Below are 26,741 nucleotides of genomic sequence, written 5' to 3'. Positions count from 1 at the left end.
AGCTGGTGGTGATCCAAGACTGATTCATTTTTATGAAGGTCAGTCGATCGGCCAGGTCGGTGCACAGGCGCACCCTGTGATCAGTTACAAAGCCTCCAGCAGCACTGAATGTGCGTTCCAAAAGAACGCTGGATGCAGGACAGGCCAGTAGCTCAATTGCATACTGTGCAAGCTCTGGCCAGTGATCCATCCTCAAGACCCAGTAACCCAGAGGATTTTCAGTGGGAAAGGTGTCCAAGTCAGATCTTGCCCCTAGGTATTCCTGCACCATGTAAAACAGACGCTGGCGATGGTTGCTGGAACCGATCATACCTTGGGGCTGCAAACTAAAAAATTGTCTGAACGCATCGGTCAGACGGCCACCTTCTCCACCGCTCCTTCTTTGACTGACCGAAGCCTCGGCAACACGTTGTCCAGGAACAGGAGTTTGTAACCTCCCAGTCTCTGGGAACGCGTTGCACAGACCTTTCTGCAAGGCCTCCCAAAGATATTTCATCCTCTGCTCCCTCTGCGACGGCAAGATAAGGTCCGCAACCTTAGCCTTGTAACATGGATCAAGGAGGGTTGCCAGCCAGTAACGATCACTCTCCTTGATACCACGAATACGAGGATCCTTCCAAGGCTTTGCAGGATCAGGGAGGCCATGCAGCATAGGTTTGCTGAGGCATTCATCCCGGAGTCCTCTGGGTCACTAAGGACAACATGATCTGCAGCCACCTCCTCCCAGCCACGTACAAGTCCATGGGTTTCTTGGGAGTGTAAAGATCCCTTGTAGACTGCTGCTGATGCTGAGTGCCAGGCACCACCTCCATGCTGACACTCTTCCTCCTCCTCCTCCTCGTCCTCTTCTTGTGTGATCGGCAGGCACACAGGAACACTGTCTGGATAAAGGGGGCCTTGAGAGGTAAGGAAGTCCTCCTCTTCCTGCCTCTGTTCTGCCTCAAGTGCCCTGTCCATTATTCCACGCAGCGTGTGCTCCAACAGATGGACAAGGGGGACAGTGTCACTGATGCATGCATTGTCACTGCTCACTAACCTCGTGGCCTCCTCAAATGGTGACAGGACAGTGCATGCATCCCTGATCATGGCCCACTGGCGTGGCAAAAAAAAAAACAAGCTCCCCTGACCCTGTCCTGGTGCCATAGTCGCACAGGTACTCATTGATGGTCCTCTGCTGCGTGTGCAGCCGCTGCAGCATGGCCAACATTGCGTTCCGCCTGGTGGGCATGTCACAGATTAGGCGGTTCTTGGGCAGGTTAAATTCCTTTTGGAGGTCAGCCAGCTGAGCACTGGCATTATATGACTAGTGGAAATGAACACAGACTTTCCTGGCCTGCCTCAGGACATCCTGTAAGTCTGGGTACCTGCCCAAGAACTGCTGCACCACCAAGTTAAGGACGTGAGCCAAACAGGGCACATGGGTCAGTTGTCCCTGCCGGAGAGCGGAGAGGAGGTTGGTGCCATTGTCACAAACCACCATGCCTGGCTGAAACTGGCGTGGCGTCAACCACCTCTGAGCCTGCCCCTGCAGAGTTGACAGAATCTCTGCTCCAGTGTGGCTCCTGTCCCTCAAGCACACCAGCTCAAGCACTGCATGGCATCTTTTGGCCTGCGTACTTGCGTAGCCCCTTGAATGCCTACAGAGCACCGCTGGTTCTGAGGACAAAGCACATGAAGAGGCCATGGAGGAAGAAGAAACCGAGGGGGTGGAGGAGAGAGGTGTGTCAGAATCACCAGTAGTAGCATTTTGGAGGCGTGGTGGCGGAACAACCTCCAACACTACTGCACCTTGTCCTGCATCCTTCCCAGCTGCCAGAAGAGTCACCCAATGCGCTGTGAAAGATAGGTAACGTCCCTGTCCCTGCCTGCTGGACCATGAGTCAGCTGTAATATGCACCTTACCACTGACCGCCCTGTCCAGCGAGGCCTAAACATTGCCTTCCACATGCTGGTAGAGAGCCGGAACTGCCTTCCGTGAGAAAAAGTGGCGTTTGGGAACCTGCCACTGAGGAACCGCACATTCCACAAACTCATGGAAGGGGGCATTGTCTACCAACTGAAAAGGCAGCAGTTGAAGTGCTAGCAATTTAGCCAAGCTAGCATTAAACTGCCGGGTATGTAGATGGCTGGGAGCGAACTTCTTTCGGCGGTGCAGCAGCTGGGGCAGGGAAATTTTCCTGGTACAATCTGACGTCGGTGTACTGATAGCAGATTGCCCGCAAGTACTTGGCTGTGACACACCTAATTCTACACCTTCATTCCTCTCAGTGCAGGTCTCAGAGAGGACTGAAGGTATAGTGGGGTTGGAGATCCCAGCTGATGAGGAGAGGTCCTCTTTGTTCTTTGGTGTGGGTCTTTTAGGTACGCTTGCCAACGAACTGGCAGGTCAACATATGTCTGGTCAAGCATGTGGTGGCCAAATGGGTGATGTTTTGGCCACGCTAGATACGCTTGAGACATATGTTGCAAAAAGCAGCGGTGGGATCTGATGTACTCGTCTCAAAAAAGGCCCACACCAAAGAACTTTTGGAATAACGCGCAGAGACAGCGGAGGCCTGCACATGCGGAGCTCTGCGGTGTGATGCAGTTGGTGTGCTGCCCTTAAGCTGGCCTCTGGAGGGTATCCTGCCTCTTTGGTGATGTGCCTCTCCTCTCTCCCATCATGCACCCACGTGGAGTCAGTGACCTGATCATCCCCTCCCTCCTCATCACTGGAGCAAACCTGGCAGTATGCTGCAGCTGGGGGAACATGACTGCCATATTGCTGTCCTTCTTGGGCACCCCCTCTGTCTGGGCTCACGTTACTGCCTTCCTCTAGCTGAGTACCATCATCGGAGCCTTCAAAATGCTGGGCATCCTCCTGGAGCATGTACCCAACACTGTGGTCAAACAGTTCGAGGGACTCCTCAGGAGGACATGGTGGGGCTAGGGAAGGAGTCACTGATGCCATTGAGCCGAGGGAAGAGGCCGCATTGGCAGCTGCTTTGCCAGACAAAGTACCCTGAGCCTGGGTGAGAGAGGATGAGGAGGATGAGGATGGCTTGGTCATCCACTCTACCAAGTCTTCGGCATGTTGCGGCTCAACACGGCCAGCTGCCGAAAAAAAGGACAAGTGTGTCCCACGGCCACGCGCTGATGAGGATGCACCGTGTCCATGACCAGCACTGTTGCCTCTAGACACAGAGCCTGCCCGCTTTTATTGGCTTGTGACTGCCTGCCTCTCCTTGTTGGCCTTCCAGACATATTAATGGCCTGCACTGCAGTGAGATGTAGCTGCACAAAACTGGGATGTATATATATACTGATTATACAGCAGCTAGCAGAATGCCTGCCTGTGCTATTAATAGGATCAGAAGAAGCACACAAGCACTTGTCTTCAGGTAGCTATAGGTGCAACTGTGCAGGGTACACAGTACACTAACTGTAAATACTTCAAGAGCCTGCCTGTGCTATTAATAGGATCAGCAGAAGAACACAAGTGCTTGTCTTCAGGTAGCTATACTGTAGGTGCAACTGTGCAGGGTACACAGTACACTAACTGTAAATACTGTAGAAACACCTGCCCCTGCCTGTCAGTATATTAGGAAGTGAATAACAGGAACGGATCTAGCTAAACTGAATACAGTGTGTATATATATATATATATATATATATATATATATATATACACACACACAACACCTGGGATGCATATATATACACAATACACTGTAAGTGCAGCTAACTGACTCGACCTGCCTGCTCTATCTAACTTAAATCAAATGACACTGTCTCTCTGTTTATCTATCTCTCTCTGCCGCCGCAACACACTACACAAGGCCACCACGCAGGCGGCCTTATATGGTGTGGGGTGTGTACTAAAGCCCCTGAGCCATAATTGGACAAAGCCACCCTGGCTTTGGCCAATTACAGCTCTCTGTACACACGGCGCTGTGATAGGCCAAGCATGCAGGTCATAGTGCAGCATAGTGCAGCCAGCAATGCACTGCGATGCCGCAGTGAATTATGGGCCATGACGCGCCACTTGAATTTGACGAACGGTCGAACAGGCGATGTTCGACTCGAACTTGGGTTCAACTCGAACTCGAAGCGCATCCCTACTCACAAGTAAAAAAGCTCCTAGGCTGTCAGCAACTGTATCAAACGCTACCAAAAAAACTGTTAGCGATCTCAGGGATCAGGCCTGACTCTGCAAACGCTGCAGTTATGTGTTTAGTGTTTTGTAAGTGACAGTGATCGATCGATATTGCACTTGGGTGGGCTGGGCAGGGCGGAGGGGCAAAACACAGGTGCTAGCAGGTATCTGGGCTGATCCCGCTAACACTGCATTTTTGGGAACCTTAAACTGCTGGGGACGCTAGTATAGATCTGAGCAGATCAGATATTGAGATGTTCAGACACTTTACCACTAAGGGAGGTGTAAGCTGCGTGCGTGGGTGTTAGCTGTACTAGCACTAATCTGACCCGCCGGGCGATCAGGGGGTTAATCCTTTATTGGGTATTAAACGGCAGGTATAAAAAACAAACTAACTAACCAGCGTCATCCGTAACACTTATATGCTGATCACTGGTGAAAGGGTTAACTAGGGGGCAATCAGGGGGCTAAAACCTTTATTAGGTAGTATATGGGGGTACCTGATGCTATAAATAGCTGACAGTGAACCTAAATAACTAACTGGCTACCTAGTGTCACCCGTGACACTTATACGGTGATCACTGGTGATGGTGGTGAAAGGGTCAACTAGGAGGCAATCATGAGGTTAAAACCTTTATTAGGTAGTATATGGGGGTACCTGATGCTATAAAAAGCTGACGGTGAACCTAAATAACGAACAGGCTAACTAGCGTCACCCGTGACACTTATACGGTGATCAGAAAAATGATCGATTAGTGACACTGACGACAGGGGGTGAAAGGGTTAACTGGGGGGTGATCATGGGGGTTAAACCTTTATAAGGGGGGGTTAGGGGGTACCCTAGACCTAAATGGGCCTACCACTAATTGCCCTAACACTTTTAACAGTCACAAAATGACACCAATGCAGTGATCAGTAAAAAAAAAAAAAAAAAATCAAAACCGCCATTGGTGTCACTGTGACAGGGGGTGCAGGGGGGTGATTGGGGGTGATTGGGGGGTGCTTTGTGTGCCTATGTGTACTGGTGTTAGTGTGCTGTTGGTGCAAACTCACACTGATGTCTTCTCTCCTCTGCTTCTGTTTACATTTCAGAAGCAGAGGAAGCTTCCCATTTGTCAGGAGCGATCGTGAGGGAGAGGCCATGAATCAGTGGCCTCCCCCTCAGGACGGATCGCTCCTGCAATGATGCCGACCGCCTTGGGCACCGGGGGAGGGGAGTAACATACCCATACATTACTCTGCCTGTCCGTGCCATTCTGCCGCAGTATATCTGTGTGAGGCAGTCTGCAAGTGGTTAATAGATGCACAATGTTTTTTGAATGCTCTGCATTAGCATTGAAGTACATGCTGGATTTTGGAGTGCTATGATAAGATGATTTAGGTTTCCAAAAACCAAGCTGCAAAATTATAAATGTCAGGAAAATATAGACAGAGGTAAATTTGATGCATATTTACTATTAGTAAAACTACTGACCAAATTGCATCTATGTTTAGTTTTCTTTACTGAAGAGATCTGCAGTTCTTCATATAATTTATGTAACGCTACCCCCCGGAGGAGCCACTTAAGTTTGTTCAGTCCGTTACTCTGCCTCTCAACCCAAGTAACAGTCCCAGCCCCCTCTGGCACACCTGGCAATAGTGTAAGTGCAATAACCCATGAGAAACACACACGTTATGATAAAACACAGAAATTGTCTTTACTGCAATATTTCTGTGGAAAAGTAACAAACAGTAACAATATATTAGTTCAAGGAATGCAATAGGAGAGCAATAATTGAGATTATGAGCAAAATAGCTCAATACTATATCCAGGCCAACCTAATAATAACTCCAAAAGCAGAGGCACACTTACATGGCAAATAAATCACAATATGGCAATTCGTATCAGATTGGTTACCTTTTCTCAGGTTGGCTCTATGAGTCCAGGCAGGAGGAGAGCAAAGAAATGATCCTCTTTGTGTCAGGTCCCTCTCTTCTGTCCCCTGACACCACAGGTCCAACTTTAAACACTTTATTCAAATCAACATGTAATGGCTTAACTTCCTAGATAAACTTCCCACACACCCACTGCATATACAGAGCCCTAAATATGTGTGTGCGGGTCCGCATGGCTTCAGTCCTTTCAAAGAACAGATAAAACTTTGTGTCTTCAACTAGCCACTTTCGTTGGTGCACTTAAACTCCTGAATAGCAGGGCCGAACAACACAACTTGCCCGGATTATCAAATGAAGAAGGCAGGATCTTTCTCAGCAAGATGAAAGGACAATGGTGTCTGTATACAGTGTCCTTGGAAATGGATGGCCTTATCCTTTAGCCCTGTGGCACTACAAGTGTCAGCAAGATGACTAACAGCAATGATGTCTGTATACATTGTCCATTTAACTTCTTCTGTGGTAAAGTGTCCCTGTTTCCTGCAAATGGGCAAAAGCCCTCTCACCCAACCCTGCAGTCAAGGCCCAAACGAATGTCCTGGAACAGCAGGCTCTCCTGGTGACCTGACTGGTCACCTCACACTGGAACGCTTCACCATTGGTGCAGGTGTACCTGGATGTGCATCTGGGATCCTCCTCTCTCAGGCTGGATGTCGCGACTGGCGGCAGAGGCCTAAATCACGGGGTGAAATCCCCTGGGAGACAGCAACTCCCTCTCAGGTCTGATCTCATCCTCCACTTCGTGCTGTCTGAATTCTCCTCAGGAAATCAAAATGGAGTCTCTCCTTTCCTGCTCTCAGAGCATGCTGGTCTTTTGTAGTTTCATAAGGTTAAATCTTAACGTGAAACTCGAGTCCTGGAACTACAATTCCCTTTATGCTTTGCTCCCTGATGGTAATCACTCTGCTGACAGGATGTGATGACACAGAGTCTTAGCTGGCAAAAGTCAAAAGTGTCTGATCTGTCCGTCGCAATGTCGCAGTCATGATAAAAATCACAGATCGCCGCCACTACTAATAAAAAAAAAAAAATTAGAATAAAAATGCCATAAATCTTTCCCCTATTTTGTAGACGCAATAACTTTTGCGCAATTAATGTACGCTTATTGCGACTTGTTTACCAAAAATATGTAGAAGAATACATATTGGCCTAAACTGAGGAAGAAATTAGTTTTTTTTATATATTTTTTGGGGATATTAAAAAATATTGCTTTTTTTCAAAATTGTCGATCTTTTTTGTTTATAGTGCAAAAAATAGGCGATCAAATACCATCAAAAGAAAGCTCTATTTGTGGGAAAAAAGGAACGTCATTTTTGTTTGGGTACAACGTCACACCACCTCGCAATTGTCAGGTAAAGCGACGCAGTGCTGTATCGCAAAAAAGGGCTTGGTCAGGAAAGGGGTAAATCCTTCTGGGGCTGAAGTGGTTAATGGGCTAGCTCTATACAATTTCACCTTTGTGAACACTTGACGTAAGGGGTCTGTGAAAGCATCAAAAATACAGTGTAATGCAGGATGTCTAAAAATATATAAAGTACAATTAAATATATACAAACATACAATTTAACACAAGTCATGTTTTGTTTTTGTAACACATAGGTATAAAAGAGCTCTATGGCCTCATTCACATGGCTGCAAAAAACAAAAAACAAATTTGTAACACAAAATTCAAAAATCTAGGTCTGAGAACAATTTTACGTAAGTATTTACTGATAAATTTTTCAAAAATTAATTACTGCGCTATCTGTAAACCACTCAGTGATTGATTACAAAAGTGATATTAATAAAATGATAAACTGCTGCAACTTTAGAAGAAAAGAGGTTTAACCTTAAACTACGTAGAGGGTTCTTTACTGTAAGAGCGGCAAGGATGTGGAATTCCCTTCCACAGGCGGTGGTCTCAGCGGGGAGCATCAATAGTTTCAAGAAACTATTATGCCCCGTACACACGGTCGGACTTTGTTCGGACATTCTGACAACAAAATCCTAGGATTTTTTCCGACGGATGTTGGCTCAAACTTGCTTTGCCTACACACGGTCGCACAAAGTTGTCGGAATTTCCGATCGACAACCACGTGGTCACGTACACCACGTACGACGAGACTAGAAAAGGCCGGTTCAGAACCAAGCGCGGCACCCTTTGGGCTCCTTTTGCTAATCTCGTGTTAGTAAAAGTTTGGTGAGAGACGATTCACGCTTTTTCAGACTCGTGGCTTTCAGATCGTTTTCTGCCGTTCAGTTTGTGATTGTGGGTTTGTATCTGCTCTTCAGCGCGTGCAGCAAGTTCCGCGTGACTTTAAGTAGTCATTGTATTCTTGTTCGTTCGTTACTGGTTTTCAGGTCGCTCTTCACAGGCCTTGCTGTTCTTCAGTGCGTTCTGTTACTTCGTTCTGAGCAGCCGACCATTTTCTAGCCATGTTTCGTATGCGTACTCCTCGTAGAGTTCGTGCTGTGCGGGGGCTTGGTGTTGGGGTCCTGACCTTGACACAAGTCCAGTCCATGAACAGGGTGAGGAGGAGTTCATGGACCAAGAATTGGTTGCTTCAGCGTGACCAGTTCTGTCATATGCCTTTGCTCCGTGAGATCCGTGAGAATAATCCTGATGATTTCAGGAACTTTCTCAGGATGACGGACCCCGTATTTCACCGTTTGTTGGCTTCGCTGACCCCCTATATTAGCAGGCAGGATACCTGCATGAGGCAAGCCATCACTCCGGAGCAGAGGTTGGTCGCTACCCTGCGGTATTTGGCCACAGGGAGAAGCCTGCAGGACCTCAAGTTCTCAACAGGCATCTCCCCCCAGGCTCTGGGGTTCATTATCCCAGAGACCTGTTCTGCCATCATACAGGTCCTGCAGAAGGAGTATATGAAGGTAAGATTTGTATCCTTTTATATCACATTTTATTGTATTGAATATTTGCTAATATATTGTATTTCTTCCCTCATTCCCTAATTACCATGATTGTAATATGCTGTGAATGTCCCCTTTGTTCTCATGCATGCTGGATTTTTATGTAATTATTATTTTATGTCCTTCATACATATTTGCCCTTCAATAACCTCCCCAGCATGGTGTCTCCTGGCCTATATTCACCTCATGTAGTCACTTAACAATGTATTTTATCAGCTCCATAGTAGTGCTTTACCCCAAACACCCCCTAAAATGTTTGGAAATGTTATTTTTGATTTAAATTCAGGCAGAGTGCCAGAGGGTTTTTTTTGTGGTGTCCCCAAATTTTTTGTAACCCTCCCTCCCCCAACTGCTAAGTCAGCTGATCCCAATTGTCTATCCTCAATCATCTATCTGCTGACTTTGCCAAACCCATACACACTATACCCACCTCTTTACTGGTCAGATTTATGGATGAATTCCCCAAAGCATGTAGTGCAAGGGCCTGCCTGTATACTTTCCAGTGGTACTGTTTAAAGTTTTTGTATCCTATTATTATCTTGATAGGTAATATCAGAATGTTCAAATGTGCTCAAATGTGTACAGTGTGTATTTATATCTTTGTATTATGACACTTCTTACCTGTCCAGTGGTCTGCCAATAGTGTAACTAAGGAGGGGCTGTTCCAAGTAATACCCTTTATTTAGGCATTCATCTCTCAATGAAGTGAAGAGGGTTACCTGTCCAAGAGTTCCCCCCCTATAATGTTAGAAATGGCCCATGAGAGGGGGGGGGGGAATATGATAGGTGTACCTTATACTTTGTTGTTGTTAAATTCCCCTTAGTAAATGCTATCTGGAGGTTGCCCCATAATGTTTGTGTATAATCTGCTTGCCATGTATCTTTGAAAAAATAGTAATGTTTATTGTTTTTTCCTCAACAGTTTCCTTCAACGCCACAGGAATGGCAGACTGTGGCCTCCCACTTTGCCCAGCGGTGGGACTTTCCTAACTGCGGAGGGGCAATTGATGGGAAACACGTTCACATCGTCCCACCACCCAACTCAGGGTCGTACTATTATAATTACAAGGGGTTTAATAGTATAGTGATGTTGGCGGTGGTGTCGGCTAATTACGAGTTCTTGTATGTGGACGTGGGGAAGAATGGCCGGATGTCCGATGGTGGAGTGATCGCCCAGACGGAGTTCTACAGGAGTCTCCAGAATGGCAGCTTGGACTTGCCACCTCCAGAGGACAATGTTGAAGGTCTCCCATTTGTGTTCGTTGCTGATGAAGCATTTGCGCTGGGGGACCACCTGATGCGGCCATTCCCGATGAGGACCCTCACCCCGAAACAGAGGGTTTTTAATTACCGGCTGGCCAGAGCCCGAAGAGTGGTGGAGAACACATTTGGAATCCTGGCCAGCCGGTTCCGATTATTTCTGACACCCATCCATATGGCGGAGTATAAACTGAACCATATAATACTTGCCTGCTGTGTTCTCCATAATTTTTTAAGAAAACATTCAGCCAACTATGCTGGCTCAGCTGGGCCTGAGGCCGGAATCCCAAATCCATCAACACTGACGGCGCTTGAAAGTGGCCGTCCTGGCTTGCCCTATCTGAATGCCCGTGATGTCCGGTTACGCTACCTGGAGTTCTTTGCGGGTAGGGGGGCTATCAATATGCCAGACAATCTGTGACACCTTTTTCAAATAAAAAACAACCAAAAGAAATTCTTTGTGGACATTTACTGCTTGTGTTTGTTTTAGCTGACCCTGACAGAAATGTGTTGAGTGCAGAAAATGTCGTGATTGGGTAACCTTATAAAAAACACTGTTGGCTGGTACTTCCTAAATGCAAAAACACATTTCACTACAAGTGCACTTGCAACTGCACTGAACCTGCACTTGTAGTGCAAAGTGTATTTGCCCTTAGGAAATAACCCCCATTTTTGCATAAAGCAGCAATTACATCACCCCAAAAGTGTTGTAGTGTTGAGACAATAATCCACACATTCTTGAGTAAGGCACTTTTTTATACCTGCACAATCACATGTGCATTTACCAAAGGTTTTTAAAACAAACCAACATGTTTGTTGTATAACAATGTTTGCAGTAGCATTATCAAAAATCGAAATATCCATTTCAGATAAAACAGGCCTGTGTAAAACCAACAAGAAAGCCAAAAAACTTGAACTTACAAAGTTCACATATGGTAAAACCTGAAGGCTATATCAGACATCAGTATTTAGGAACTGGGTTTGATATAGCGTTCAGATGGGGGGAAATCACCCCTGGAAAAGCCAAATTTGGAAGATGCACACCAATTTACGAATGTCAACATGTGCTATCTGCCATCAGGGGGGATCAAGGGACGTGTTTTGGGGGAGTAAGCCCTTCCTCAACGCTACTTTATAATTGAGGAAGGGGTTGCACCCCCAAAACGCGTCCATTGATCTCCCGTGATGGCAGATAGCACATGTTGGCACACTGTGTGCATCCTGCAAATTTGGCTTTTCTAAACATTGAAAAAATTTTGGTAAGATTGGACCACGATAAAACAGGTGATTTTGTGGGGTTTAAATTCGCCCCAAAACATCAATGATGTTATTATTTTTTTTAATAACATCACTGATTTGTTGCTGGATGTTTTGCAATTGGAGATTACACCCCATGATCTCCCCGATCAGTATCTGGGCACTTTCAGATGTAAAGCGTTCTGGATCACGATCACCTAAAAAGAGATAAAGAACAAAAAAAAAGGTCTCAAAAATCTGCCACCATCCATCTCTTTTACCTGAGCCTGTGGTCGCAGACACTCACCTGTTGTGGTGCCAATCTCCACCACATCTTCTTCTTCCTCCTGCTCAGCTTCTTGGGTTGGGATTTCTCCTTCTTCCAGGGGGGGGTCTCTGGTCTCCTCGGATGAGGGGTGTCCGAGTCTTTTCTCCCCTATGTAAAACAAAAATGGTATAATTAACACTCAGATATTTGATGGCAGAACTAGAAATAGGAAACATTGCTTGGAAGTGGGGTACAATTGTCTATTTTAGCCGAGTTCCAAGATGTATATTTTTTATTGCCCTTTGTCAAGCTGCAATACTTTACCTGTTTAGTACAAGCTTCACAGATGTAGCCCCCCCTATAGTATACACTGGAGCATCAGTGTGCCCCACCTAATAAAAATGGTGTTCTTGTGTCCCACACTAGTGCTCCAGTGTCCAGATGTGAAAACAGCTGCTCAGTGTCCTCTCCTTACACACAATCTAGTTTGCATTTCATTCTAGTAACAAACCCATCTACACAAACAAATATTTGGCATCCAAGTAGGCCCCCAAAAATGTGTGAAAATGCATATGGCCTAAACAATGGTGTTCTAGAGGCCGAAAGAAAAATGTTTGATACGAACGAATAATGGGCCCATGAACATTAAAGTTGACCTTTTTAAACGTTACAATTAATAAAAGCATATGGAGCAGAACGAACGTAATAAAGACAGAAAGAATAGGAACACAGCACAACTACTTACTTTTTTGCAGCACTCTCCGGATCTTTCGGTACTGCTCTGGCTCTCTCAACTTCAGGTCCGACCACCACTTCCTGGGCTGATCTTTAGATCTTCGTACCCCGAAATTCCGCTCAAGACTCCTGACCACTTTCGCCATGATTTTGGCCTTTCGGATGTTGGGGTTGGGGTAAGGCCCATATTTTCCGTCATAGTTGGACTTCCTCATGATGTCGACCATCTCCAACATCTCCCCAAACGACATTTGTGGCCTTAAAACGTCTCCTTCTGGATCGGGACGTGCCTGGATCCGGGCTTTCCTCCTCCTCCTCCTCGTTGCTAGAATTAGCACGCACCTGTTGTAACTCCGCCATCATGCTCTTCCCCCACTGCGCCGAACGAAAAGGGGCGGGGAATACACTAGAAAGAACGTCAGGGGCGGGTGGAGTTACAGGCATGCGCAGTGTGTATAAAGCGTAACATGCGTGCGTATTACGTACGATCTGTGAGCATTGGACGCGCCGATCATAAGAACGAAGGTAAGAGACAAACTTGTGCCTATACTGCTTCTAGATTGAGGCCTATATTGTAACAAGATTAGGAGAGTTTTGTCTGACATTAGGCTTTGTCTTGTGTTGTGTCTTGCAGTGAACATGGATATCTTAATGAAAGACAATGACTTCATGTCAGTATTCGTAGAGATGCTAAGTGAGCTGCCCTGTCTGTGGGAGATTACCCACCCCCATTTCAAGAACGAAGCAAAGAGGAAGGCAGCACTGGAGCAATTGTGTGAAATTGTGAAGCAGGTGATCCCCACGGCAGACATCACTTATTTAAAGATTTTCATTGGTGGCCTGAGGAGCACATATCTGAGGGAGCGCAAGAAAGTCCTGGATTCACAGTGATCCGGAGCAGCAGATGACATCTATGTCCCCAGGATGTTGTACTATGACAGGCTGCACTTTCTGGCAGGCCAGACTGAACCCAGGTCATCACTCTCCAGTCTTCCTTCCACGCTTCCTTCCCACCTGGCTGAGGCTTCTGACGCCCAACCTGGGCCTTCCAGGCCACATGTAGAGGAGCCCAGATTGAGCCAGGTATAGCATTCCTCTAAATATTTCTGCTTGTACAATCAATGATGTTAACTAGATGTTAGTTGGGAGTACTAATTTAGGATTGTGATTGATGATGCAAAAACTAAAACTATGTCCCTTTTTCATACACAGGGAAGTCTCAGCCAGGTGGCCGGGCCGAGCCGGCTGGCTGATATCAAGGTCCCTCCACCCCCCTTGAAAAGAGAAAGTGGCAGTAGGAGGAGTACCCTAGAGGAGGCTGCTATAGCATTCTTTTGGAGGGCTACAGAGGTCCTGGGAGCACCCCACACCATGGAGGAGAACATTGCTGCCTTCATAGCCTATAAAATGCAGAGGATGGAGGAGGGCCAAAAAGCCATGTGTGAGGCCCTCATATCGGAGGCTCTGGAGAAAGGTATGAGGGGCCAAATTACACCTCACACACATCTTTGGGATGGTCCTCCTCCTCCTCCTGCAGGTCCTCCTCCTCCTCCTCCCTCTCCTCCAGGTCCTCCCAGTCCTCCTCCAGGTCCCCCCAGTCCTCCTCCTCCTCCAGGTCCTACTCCTCCTCCAGGTCCTACTCCTCCTCCTGCCACATCTCCAACTGCACAGCCACAGCCACAGCCCGGAAGGAAGCGTGGAAGGAAGACCAGACAGTGATTGCCCTGGGTTCAGTCTGGTCGGCCAAAAGATGCAGCCTCTTGTGGTACCACAGCCTGGGGACACAGATGTCATCTGCTGCTATCCGGATCTCTGCGAATTCTGGACCAGACTGCCCTCCCTTACATATGGACTCCTCAGGCCACCAATTTTGATGTTGAAGAATTGATGTCTGCTGTGGGGGTCCCAGGCTTCGCTAATTTCTCATGTTGATCCAGTGTTGCCTCCCTCTTTGTTTGGTTCTGATCCCTTAATAAAGGATTTTTGTTTTGAATTATACTCTCCTATGTGTTTTACTTCAAAAAGGACAGTTTGTTTGTGAGGATTCAGGTACATTTCAAATATACAATGTGAAATGAACAAGGGACACCAACAACAAACAATCTCCTTGAGATTAAATAATAAAAGATATCAATGGTGTTGGGGTAGCTTGACACACAAAACACACCCAAAAATATTCTGGAGTAAAAATAAAAATAACATTGAACAAAGATCAGCCTTGGAAAAAATCCAAACATTAAAGAAAAAAAAGGCTTAAAATCCAAAATAAAAAAAATAAAAAAATATAAAACTGTCAGATGTGACAACTAATAACAATATATTCAGGGAATCCCACTAAAAAAACACAAATAAAAGTTTGTGAGAAGTGTGTGTGAATATGAGCAGCAAAACGACTTAATTCTTGTCACATTATAAAGAAGAAGAGAGTGCGCTGTATTAAACCATTTTTAACATTGCAGCGTGACGAAAGTGCTGTATCCATTACGAACGCTAATTTTACCAGAACGAGCTGTCCCATGTCGGAATTTCTTCTGAGCATGCGTGGCACTTTGTGCGTTGGAACAGGCCACACACGGTCGGAATTGACGCGATCGGATTTTGTTGTCGGAAAATTTTATCTCCTGCTCTCCAACTTTGTGTGTCGGAAAATCCGATGGAAAATGTCCGATGGAGCCCACACACGGTCGGAATTTCCGACAACACGCTCCGATCGGACAATGTCCATCGGAAAATCCGACCGTGTGTACGGGGCATTAGATAAGCACCTAAATGAACGCAACATACAGGGATATACAATGTAATACTGACACATAATCACACATAGGTTGGACTTGATGGACTTGTGTCTTTTTTCAACCTCGCCTACTATGTAACTTCATGTGAGACACACACAATCAATAGACTAAAGTAAAAATAAGCTGCGCTGAGTTAAATAAAGTTTGATAATGTGACATGTGAACCATTGAAACATGCATATGAATCAAAAAAGGCTGTAAACCCCCAGAGTGTCCAATTTGCTCTTGTGTCTCTGAAGAAAGAATGTTCTTTAGCACAAAATATCAGAGCAACAATCTATGTGTGATACTTCAACAGATTCATCCATGGTGACATATGACCGAGATACCCAAGAAGAAGTGAGGGGGTAAGATAGGAAAGGTCCTCCACCTTTAAAATCACTGCCGCTTACCAGCTGAATAGATCTCTTGTTAGGGAGATCAAAAACGCCTGTGGCTTGTTCCCCAGCCCCAGGTCTCTGTGCTTAGCAGCAAGTATCCCAGATTCCTCCTCGCTGGATCTCCCCAGTGTATGCCAACGGTCAGTTAGTCCCCATGTAGGGATAAAAATGGTTCCAGAGTGTAAATCCTTAAAACGTTTATTAGTTAAAAGACAGGGTTGCACTTACAATTGCTGTAGATAAAAATAGTGTGTCAAGAGATGGTCGGGCCGGCCGGCTCTCGAAAACTGCCCGTTGCTTCTGGGACTTTGTGTTTAACTCGGTGACATCAGCACGCCGCTCCTCCCTACGCTGTTTCATCACAGGTGACGTCGCCTTGGGGCATAATTATGCAGGAACTTTTGTGCTAGAAAAAATGTTTTCACCATGTTTCACGGTGATGGAAGCATCATATTGTGGGGGATACTTCTACCTAAACATTTTTTACAATAATGCAAGGAAAAAATGTTTAGGCTTTAGAACCACTTTAAAGCGGACCTTCAGTCATTTTTTCAACTTTCCATCTATTAAATCTTCTGCCCTTGTTGTTTAAACTTTGGATGTAAAATGTTTTTTTCTGCCAGTAAATACCTTATACAGCCCTCTTCCTGTTTCTTGTCTGGTAAAAAGCCTAGGCTTTTGACATCATGCACAGCTCTCTCTCTCTCTTACTCTTGTGAGAGTTTGCCAGGAAGGGAGGGAATGAGTCATAAGAGGACCAATGAGGGCTGCAGAGCTGGAGGTGTGCCTCCTATGTGTCTGTGTAAATCCAGGAAGTGTGTCTGTGTAAATCAGCTGCCCACAGTTAAAATGGATGCAGCCAGACTTAGTGGAGGGAGATTTCTGCAGCATATTTGGCAAGTACAGAATCACAGTATATATAAAATAATATGCAAAGTGGTTGGAGGGAAGCTTCAGAATGGCAAAGATGTTTTTATTACAAGTTATGTGAGCAGACTGCAGTTCCTCTTTAAATAGTTTCTGAAGATGCTTTTAATAGCCTTGGTTGTACTTTTTACTTGTCCAGTTTAAATTTAATTTAAATTGTCTGCACATTTTAACTATACAGTTCCCAGCAAGCATAGTTAAAATAACATTTGCCTTTTTTAGCTGAATCCTACTATTCCAGCAAAGACATACTGAGGCTGATTTGCTAACAGAGTTGAAAATCTTCACACAAGTATAGTATAGTATAGTATAGTATAGTATAGTATAGTATAGTATAGTATAGTATAGTATAGATAATAGTATAGATACATGTTCTTACTTCAGACCAGAAAAATATATATGGTTCCACATCCCACCCTAATGATAGACAACAAACAGCGGGAAGAATATTGGGACTTTAAAGCACCAATACAAACACAAAACAACCTATAGTAAAAAAAAATAAATTTTTGTTAACATCAACCTATAAAAAGATTGCCCAATGGGCTACATAGATCCCAAAAGGAAAATGCATATATAGAATTTAAAGCACATAAAATAAGTGTGGTAAATCACTTAAATATTATCCTTGGTACTTTAATTAGAGTACACAATATACACAAGTAAAGGGTTTCTTGTTGTGTTTGTATTGGTGGTTTAAAGTCCCAGTATTCTCCCTTCTGTTTATCTAGATTGATGAGTTTTCAGTTAATTATCCAATTGTGTGAAAAGCAAACGTGTGTTTACTTACTTCACCTGCAAATGACTAGATAATGGAAGTGAATATTCATACATGTTATTCCTGAGAAATAAAGGCTTGTATTTTTTTAAATAATGAATCCATGTAAAATAGTACAATATATTGATTGAACAACTATATTTTGTTAAGTGAATCAAGTATTTTCATACTATCAATTATTGTGAGAAAAAAAATAACCACATTTACCATAACCATACAGTTCAGTGAATCGACCTGTGTTTCAAGAAATCAAATATAATGCTACAAAGCTAGTGAAAATTGCAATGTATTGTCAGTAACCAGTACAGTAAAAATTGGAATTTTCAGTTTGACATGAGCATATAATTATATCAGAAAAGTGAAGTATTGTCTTACCCTCATTGTTTTATCCAAATGTTTAAGGAACTTTACTTCCATTTCACATGAAATACTTTTTCGCTGTGAAGGTGAAAAAAAAAAATCTACTGCAACCAGAATTTTGTTAATTACTAGTAATTTAAATATAGAAATCTATATTAGAGGGATAGGTAGATATATAGGTAGGTAGACTGACAGATATTACATACTTGGAAATGCTGACACTTGCCACCACACAAGGCAAAAGCAGCAGCAGTTTCATATTGTTCAGGCATAGAAATCTCATGGAAATGTAGGCCAAACCTAGCCCTCCTTCAATACCCAATTTATCTTTAATAAATAAACACACTCATGACTTACTTGGAATATAATTGGCCGAGGCACGTTTATTGATGTAAACTGTAAATAACTTAAATCCATCCAATCATTTTATTAATTCATAAAATTCTCACTTGTAAATAATAAATATAAACAGCTCAGTCTTCAGGACTCAAGCAATACTGTATATCAAAAAACAAGTCCCCCCTTTTAACTTTGAAGGGTGACAAACCACAAAAGTGCCTGCGACAAGGGTGGGGAGCTTGTTGCTGTAATTGGACCCGCTGTGAGGAGATTTCCGCAGAGGACCCCTTTATATAGCCTTGCCCCGCTTACAGAATGTTCCCACTGTTCATGTGACCTTTTTAAACTTCCTGGTTGGATAATGACATTCCCTACCTATACCCCAGTGTTACCTGATCCTTATTTCCCCGCCTGACCTACTGTACCTTTTTCTTAAAGTGACATGACTCCTTTTTTTTTTTAATTTAATAAAATTAAATATTCTCTCTGTCCGGGGGGCAGCCACATGTCCATGCTGTTCGGGCCATATTCTTTAGCCCTCTCAGGACATGGAAATGTAGGCCGCACCTATCCCTCCTTCAATACCCTAATTACCTTTAATAATTAAATAAACACACTCACGACTTACTTGGAATATAGTTGGCCGAGGCACGTTTATTGGTGTAAACTGTAAATAACTTAAATCCATCCAATCATTTTATTAATTCATAAAATTCTCACTTGTAAATAATAAATATAAACAGCTCAGTCTTCAGGACTCGAGCAATACCGTATATCAAAAAACAAGTCCCCACCAGCCGGCCTTCCCCACCTCCATGGCCAATTCTATGCTGTTCTGAAATTCCACATTGAAAATGTATAGATCTATATCGGACAGATGAACTCCATCTGCCCTGTATAAGCCTTCATAACCTCCCTCTAGATCCCTATGTCTATAAGAAAAACCACTGATAAGCGGCATGAATTTTTCCATAGACCTGTTTATTTGACGCCTGATTTTTTTCCATATTTTCAAATTGAGTGTCTTGAAGCCATATTAGTCTTGGGACTATTTCTGAAAATATTATGGTTCTTTTCGGGGCAGACAGTTAAATGTATTTAAATCCCGTTTCATCGCAAACATAAGGTCTAGGGTTTTAGTTCTACCCACATCTTTTCCTCCCAAGTGGACAATTAGTATATCTGGGACTGGCCACAATTCCAACAATCTAAAGAGATAAAAAGACAAATTTAACCATATCAGACCACAAATTCCTTTCCATAAAACTTGAAATTGCTGAGGATCCATTGACAGATTAGGTGTATAACAACACAACCTGGATCTTTTGTTGGCCCAAAATATAAAGGAGTGGCCCAGGATCCAAATCATTCTTCTATTACCTATAGGAGAAATTAAAGAGAGAGATCAGGTCTAACATATGTTAAAACGCTGCAAATCCCATCTTTCTATTCTTTTAATTATTGCTGCATCAAGGCCCATTTTTGCAGCTCCAATCCTAAATGAATGGGATGTGAAATTAAATGCTTGTAGCCCTAACTTCAACAAGCATCTTTTGAGAACCATGTTAAATTGATATCCTGTAAGGGGTGACCCATCCAAATGAACCAAAAAATGGCCTTCACCGGATGGTCTAATTGCGAGGTACTCCGCAACTATAAAGAGTAATCCATACACCCTTTCCTGAGCTGTCTGTTTTTGAATGTGCTATAAATATATTAAGTCCTGCCCTGTGGACCAATACGTGATGAGTCAACAGGCCAGACACCAATTTTTTGCTTCTGGGTAACAATTCCGATATTCTCATGGTGCCAAAAAAATGCTAATACAAAAGCGGTTTTGAATAGTAACGCCTCAAATCCAGAGAAGCATACCGTTTTTGTAACTCTACAAATTTCTTTAAGCAATGAAACAGAAATGGGCCTTCTAGTGTCTGGGAGAGAATTCTTCTTTTTGTAACCTATCATAGCTTGTTTTATAGAGAAGAAAGATGTACACTGAGGAAAACCTTGCAATTTAAAGAAAAATGACACCCCTGCCAATATCTTAGTGATCTGGCTATAGGATAGCTCCGCCTGCATCAGTGTACATAAAAGCATTTGAATGTTTGTTTATGAAGGAGAATCAAACTGCATTTCAAATTCCCTTAGGAATTTATTCCACCTCTGCCACGCAGCCGTGTATTCGGCCCATGTACTGTTAGCCACCGAATTCTTGATTGACTGCAACAGAATTCCTAGATCAGGTTCCAAAGATGTTTGGGACATACCTGTTCTTTCTTGTCCACATTCGGCAGAAGCTGCCGGAATTTTTGTATCTGCAATCAAGATAATGCATCCGCAATGTGATTATCCTTATCTGGAACGTGTCTTGCTTTTACCCAGATATTAAAATGTAAACATAAAAATACTAGATATCTAAGTAATTTGACAACCAAAAGGGATTTTGTTGATAGGCAATTTACTGCGTATATTACTCCTTTATTATCAGAAATTCAGAATTAATTAAAATTCTTTTATTAGCAAATTTATCACCCCATGTTTCCAATGCTACAACCAACGGGAATAGTTCAAGTAGAACTATGCTCTTGGTGGCTTTTATTTGAATCCATCTTTCTGGCCATACACTACAGCCCCAGTGATTGCCCCATATTGCAGCAAAACCGAAGGATCCAGCCGCATCAGTGTATAATTCCATCTCTGATGAGCATACAAAATCTGTTTGAAAAATGAATGGCCGTTATACGAGTCAAAAATTTCATCCATACCAGGAGGTCCTCCTTAAGATCTGCTGTTAACCTAATGTGTGAAAATGGGGATTTAAGCCCTGACATAGCTATATATAACCTTCTAGAGAATATCCTGCCAACCAGCATAACTCTTCTTGCAAATGCTAACTTACCTAATAAAGACTGAAGCTCTTTCAGTAAAATCTTTTTTCTTCTTAACATCCAAGAAATGGTCATTTTGATATTGTTAATTTTATTTAATGGCAGCTGGAATTCTAATAATTCCATGTCTATTTTTTGCCTAGGAATTTGATGGATGTGGAGGGGAACACAGTTTTTTCTTCAGCAAGGGGAACTCCTAATTTTTGGTGATTATACTAAACAATTCCAGCATAAATAGACAAATTGGAGATTGGGCCGGGTTAATAAATAGGAAGTCATAAAAGTAGTGTAATATACCCTTATGACCGGATTCAAAAGAAACCACCCATTGGATGAATGATGCAAATTTTTCAAAATTTGCACATGAAATTGAACATCCCATTGGAAGGCACATGTTGTAGTAAAATTTATCTTCGAAAACCATGCCAAGTGAATTGTAAGAAGCTGGGCTAATCAGAAGCAATCTGAATACTGCTTTAATATCCGCTTTCGTGAGTAGTGCAGCCTTCCCAAATTCCCTGATATGGCAAACGGCTTCTTCAAATGTACAGTATGAGACGGATGCTAGCTCTTCATTTATCTTGTCATTTAATGATGAACCTATCGGGAAGGATAAATGATGTATTAGGCGAAATGAGTTGTGCTCCTTTTTTGGGATAATTCCTAATGGCGATACTCTAAAATTTTTAAATGGAGGGTAATTGAATAGGCCCGCTATTCTACCCTCTTTAATTTCTTTGTCTAACTTTTCTTTAACAATGTGTGGAAATTGTAATACTGATTTTAAATTATTAACCAATTTGCATCCTATATCTTTAAAAACTGGCAGAGGAAAACCTCTGGAGAAACCTTCAATTAAAAACTTGGCTGTCTCCTGGTCTGGATAAATTTCCAACCATTGCTGCATGTTTTGTAGGTTCACCGATGTGCAAGCTTTTTGAATGGTTATCTCTTTTAATAATATATTAATAATAATTAATAATATTCATTTCAGATGGTAAAGTATTAATGCTATTGGTGTTAATTGCTGCAATAGAAGAAGTACTATTAGTATTAGAAACATTACCACACCTATTCCCGGATTCATTAACCCATACGTCAGAGTAAATAACATTATCATTGCTATGAGTGTTAATGCTGTCATTAAGCCTGTTAATAGAAACTATTATATTATTTAAGACCTGTGCCAACTCACCCTGACCACTAGATGCCGCTGTTGCATTAGCTTGCCTAGGAGAACTCAGCAGCTGCCGTTCTCTTGAATCTCCAGTGGTCACAGTAGGTATCACTTGCTCTTGTGTATGAGGTAATCTTGAATGACTGTCCCTCTGTGTGGTAGCTGCTGTCTTCTCAGCCATCACAGTGGATGCTGATACCTGAACCCGCCTTCCTCTGTTCCTGGGAGGCAACAGCGCTAGTGTTCTCCTCCTTCTCTTTTCTCTGAGGCTGGTTCTTCTGGTCCCCGCCATGGAAGCCGCCTCTTCTGGCGGGGCCAATTCTGGTTCCTTTAGGTCTGGGGGGGGGCACTGTCGTGGGCAGCACTGATTTTGTTGCCGGAGACACGGGCTGCGAGTGACAGGTCTGCTTCTTCTATTAATTAAGCGAGGTACCTCTGCCACTGCCGGTCCTTCCTCTTCAGGCACCAGCTCCCGCCGCATGTCCTCTTCTTCTCCCAACTCCAGGCATCTTCTCAGTCATTCTTCACCTCCTCTGTCCCCTGCTTTCTCCAGTAATCGGCGCATTAGGGTCTTCATGGTCAGGACAGCTGACACACAAAATATAATAGCTCTATTGAGCTGAGCTTGTTGCTGTAATCTGACCCGCTGTGAGGTGATTTCCGCAGAGGACCCCTTTGTATAGCCTTGCCCCGCTTACAGAATGTTCCCACTGGTCATGTGACCTTTTTAACCTTCCTGGTTGGATAATGACGTTCCCTACCTATACCCCAGTGTTACCCGACCCTTATTTCCCCGCCTGACCTACTGTACCTTTTTCTTAAAGTGACATGACCCCTTTTTTTTTAAATTTAATAAAATTAAATATTCTATCTGTCCGGGGGGCAGCCACATGTCCATGCTGTTCGGACCATATTCTTTAGCCCTCTCAGGACATTATGGTCATTTTTGAATATTTTCCTTTTCTTATTCTTCTTTTCATATTTGTCTCTTATCTGTAGAGTACATGTGATCATCACTTCAGTTATTCTCCTATCGTATTTCCAAGGTTTGTACAGGAAGTAAGCCTAATCTAGGATTCAATCATTTTCAGCCCCAAATGTGAAAGATCTATACAGTTTATTGTAAAAGTATCTGACTTTGTGATTGACATCTACTTTGAGAAAAGCCCCCTTAACAAGTACCCCATAATGTGGGTAAGTTTATTTCAAGTACCCACTTTTCTGGTCTTCAGATTTTTCAGGTCAGTGAATAATATAATGCTGTTAAAATAGAAGCATGGTAATTCAAAATAACAAAAATACATACTTACCTAGGTAGATGCAACATCGATCCCTGCCACCTCTAAGACCGAGAACTGAGCCCACTTATCACTCACTTCTTGGTCTTCAGTTAGCAGAGAGCTGGTGACTGTCAGTCATTGGCTCTCTGCTCTGCCCCTCCAGAGCTCACTTGAGCACCGGACTGTGAAGGGGGTTGGAGCAGCTGGCTCAGGCTCTCAGCGGCACAAGAGAGGTTGAGCCAGCTGCTGGTTAGACATCTGGGTGGATCTCTACATTTAAGTCAGGATCCCTCCAGAGTCTGGACTGGCTTTGTGGCTTTGGCCCGCTGTCTGCTGAATACAGGTTACAAGAGTGCAGAACTAAGTGACCCACAGGAGAAGTAAGGCCAAAAAAGCTTTGTTAAGATTTTTTTTATTGGGTGTCCTGGGTTTCATATAAAGATCCTGAAATTTAAACTGAGGTATGCAGAAACCTAGAAACATTTGCCAAACAAATTACAGAATACTTTAAGAACTTTCGAGATGTCACAAGATGTTCTTGACTATAGGCAAAGGAGGGTGACAACTTTTTTTTTTTTTTTTTGAGGTTTTTTTTTTTTTTAAGTAGAACCCTTTTAGGGTAGCTGTAAAACCATTGTGGGGTTGGCTTAAGTGACAGGATTTTGGCAATGCTGTGGATAATTTTATTTAAACATATCAGTTGACATTTCATGTGGTTTTGAAAAAATTTTTGTATTGACATTCTTCATATTTGGAAGATCTTGCAATGACCACACTTACGAAAATGTTCACAACACCATAAATGTATTGTTTCCAGGTTAAACTGGGGATCCACCAAGAGGATGGGTGCACTTGTGTGTTTTTTCAGTTAGAAAAAACTATTTGACCTTTGAAATTATGCAGTTCAATAATAATATTGCCAAGTGTTAAAGGTACTGGTTTACCTGGACTCATGCATAACCACAATTATTTTTTTTACCTGTAAATTGCTTACATATTTTCTTTGCAACAAATTTTTACTTTCTATGTCATTAATATGAGAAGTTGCCACTAGATGGCATACGTGTTGCAATTTAAAACAAAAGGTGAAGAGGGATTGTAATAAGACTTATATAGTTATTGTTAACACACTAATGATTGTTCATCTATCTGGATACTGACGATACGTTATAATAGTGGTCATGTAATCTTTTTAACTGGAAATATGATGCTTTCTTATAGCTCTTGTATATAACGTACTATTTAAAGTGTTACCTTGCATTCACTATATCTGGTCTCCCATAGTACACAGAACATGGAAATGCAATTATTTTAGTAAATATAAACTGCTAAATACCTTTTCTCTTCAATAGTATATAACAGTTAACTACCATAAAATTCCTGGAATCCACATTTACTCAGTTTAGCATAATGAAAAAAGAACTGATTCGTCTGGAAGACGGGATACCTCCATATATATCTATATCTATCTATCTATCTATCTATCTATCTATCTATCTATCTATCTATCTATCTATCTATCTATCTATCTATCTATCTATCTATTTATCGATCTCGATCGATTAGATAGATAGCTAGAGAGATAGCTAGAGAGATAGCTAGAGAGATAGATAGAGAGATAGATAGAGAGTGAGAGAGATCTCTATATATAGAGATATAGATATATCTATCTATATATATATATATATATATATATATCCACTGTATCCACTTTAGCTATATCTGACTGCAGGCCGTTCCTAGTGTACTGTTTCTAATATACTTCAGGCAGTGTACACATTATACAGGGCTGTGCACCCATAGTGAAGTTGTTCATACTTTTCTGGTGGTCAATACAGTACACCCATAGTTGTTATTAAACTTCTGTTGGTGTACACAGTACCATGCACCCCTAGTGCAGCTGCTACTACTTTCCTGGTGGTGTACACAATACATACAGTGCACCCATAGTTGTTATTAAACTTCTGTTGGTGTACACAGCACCGTGCACCCCTAGTGCAGTCGCTACTACTTTCCTGGTGGTGTACACAATACATACAGTGCACCCATAGTTGTTATTAAACTTCTGTTGGTGTACACAATACCGTGCACCCCTAGTGCAGTTGCTACTAGATATGTGTGATTAGTTTCTGAAGAATCCAAAATTCGTACAAATTTCTGTAAATTCATACATTCGGGAGGATCCAAAATACGAAAATGCTTTCTAATTTTGTATGAAATATAACATTTAATTTACGAATTTTGGATCCAAATTCCTAATGAACATTCGTAATTGTTATGAAAAGTTAACGAACCTAAAAGTTAAAAACCCAGGAAGTCAGCACAGCACAGGGATGGTGGGAGCCCCTCATAATGATAAATTCATCAAAATGAACATTCATAATTGTTACACAAAGTTAACAAACCTAACGAAAATTTGTAATTCGTATGAAATTTCAGACACGAATTACAAAATACAAATTAATTCTAATACGAAACGGAACAGAACGAAACAAAACGATTTTATTGACGGCGCACATGTCTAGTTGCTACTACTTTCCTGCTGGTGTACACAATACATACAGTGCACCCATAGTTGTTATTATACTTCTGTTGGTGTACACAGTACCGTGCACCCATTGTGCAGTTGCTACTACTTTCCTGGTGGTGTACACAATACATACAGTGCACCCATAGTTGTAATTACACATCTGTTGGTGTACACAGTACCGTGCACCCCTAGTGCAGTTGCTACTACTTTCCTGGTGGTGTATACAATACAGTGTAGTGTTTTTTTGCTAAACAAAATTTACAGCGTGTGCGGAAGGCCACCAAGGAGAGGCAGATGCTCACAGGCCACTAAAAGAGGGCAAGCAGGCTTTGTGTCTACAATCGACAGTGCTGGTCGTGGACACGTTGCATCCTCAGCACGTGGCCATGGGGCACGCCTGTTCTTTTTTCCTGCAGCTGGCCATGTTATTGAGCCACATCATGCAGAAGAGTTGGTGGAATGGATAACAAAGCCATCCTCATCGTCCTCATCCTCTGTCACCCAGGCTCAGAGTAGTTTGCCTGCCAATGCAGCTGCCAAAGCGGCGGCCTATTCCATCAGCTCCATGTCAAAAGTCACTCCTTCCCTAGCCCCACCATTATGCATGGAGGAGTCCCCCAAACTGTTCGACCACAGTGTCGGGTACATGCTGCAGGAGGATGCGCAGCGATTTGAAGGCTCCGATAATGGTACCCAGGTTGAGGAAGGGAGTAATATCAGCCTAGAGAGAGGGGGTGCCCAAGAAGGTCAAGAAACTGGCAGTCATGTTCTCCCAGCTGCAGCATACTGCCAAGTTTGCTCCAGTGATAAG

The sequence above is a fragment of the Aquarana catesbeiana genome, linkage group LG04 (genome assembly GCF_042186555.1).
Source record: "Aquarana catesbeiana isolate 2022-GZ linkage group LG04, ASM4218655v1, whole genome shotgun sequence".
Classification (NCBI taxonomy): domain Eukaryota; kingdom Metazoa; phylum Chordata; class Amphibia; order Anura; family Ranidae; genus Aquarana; species Aquarana catesbeiana.
Note: the sequence above shows the minus strand (reverse complement) of the source record.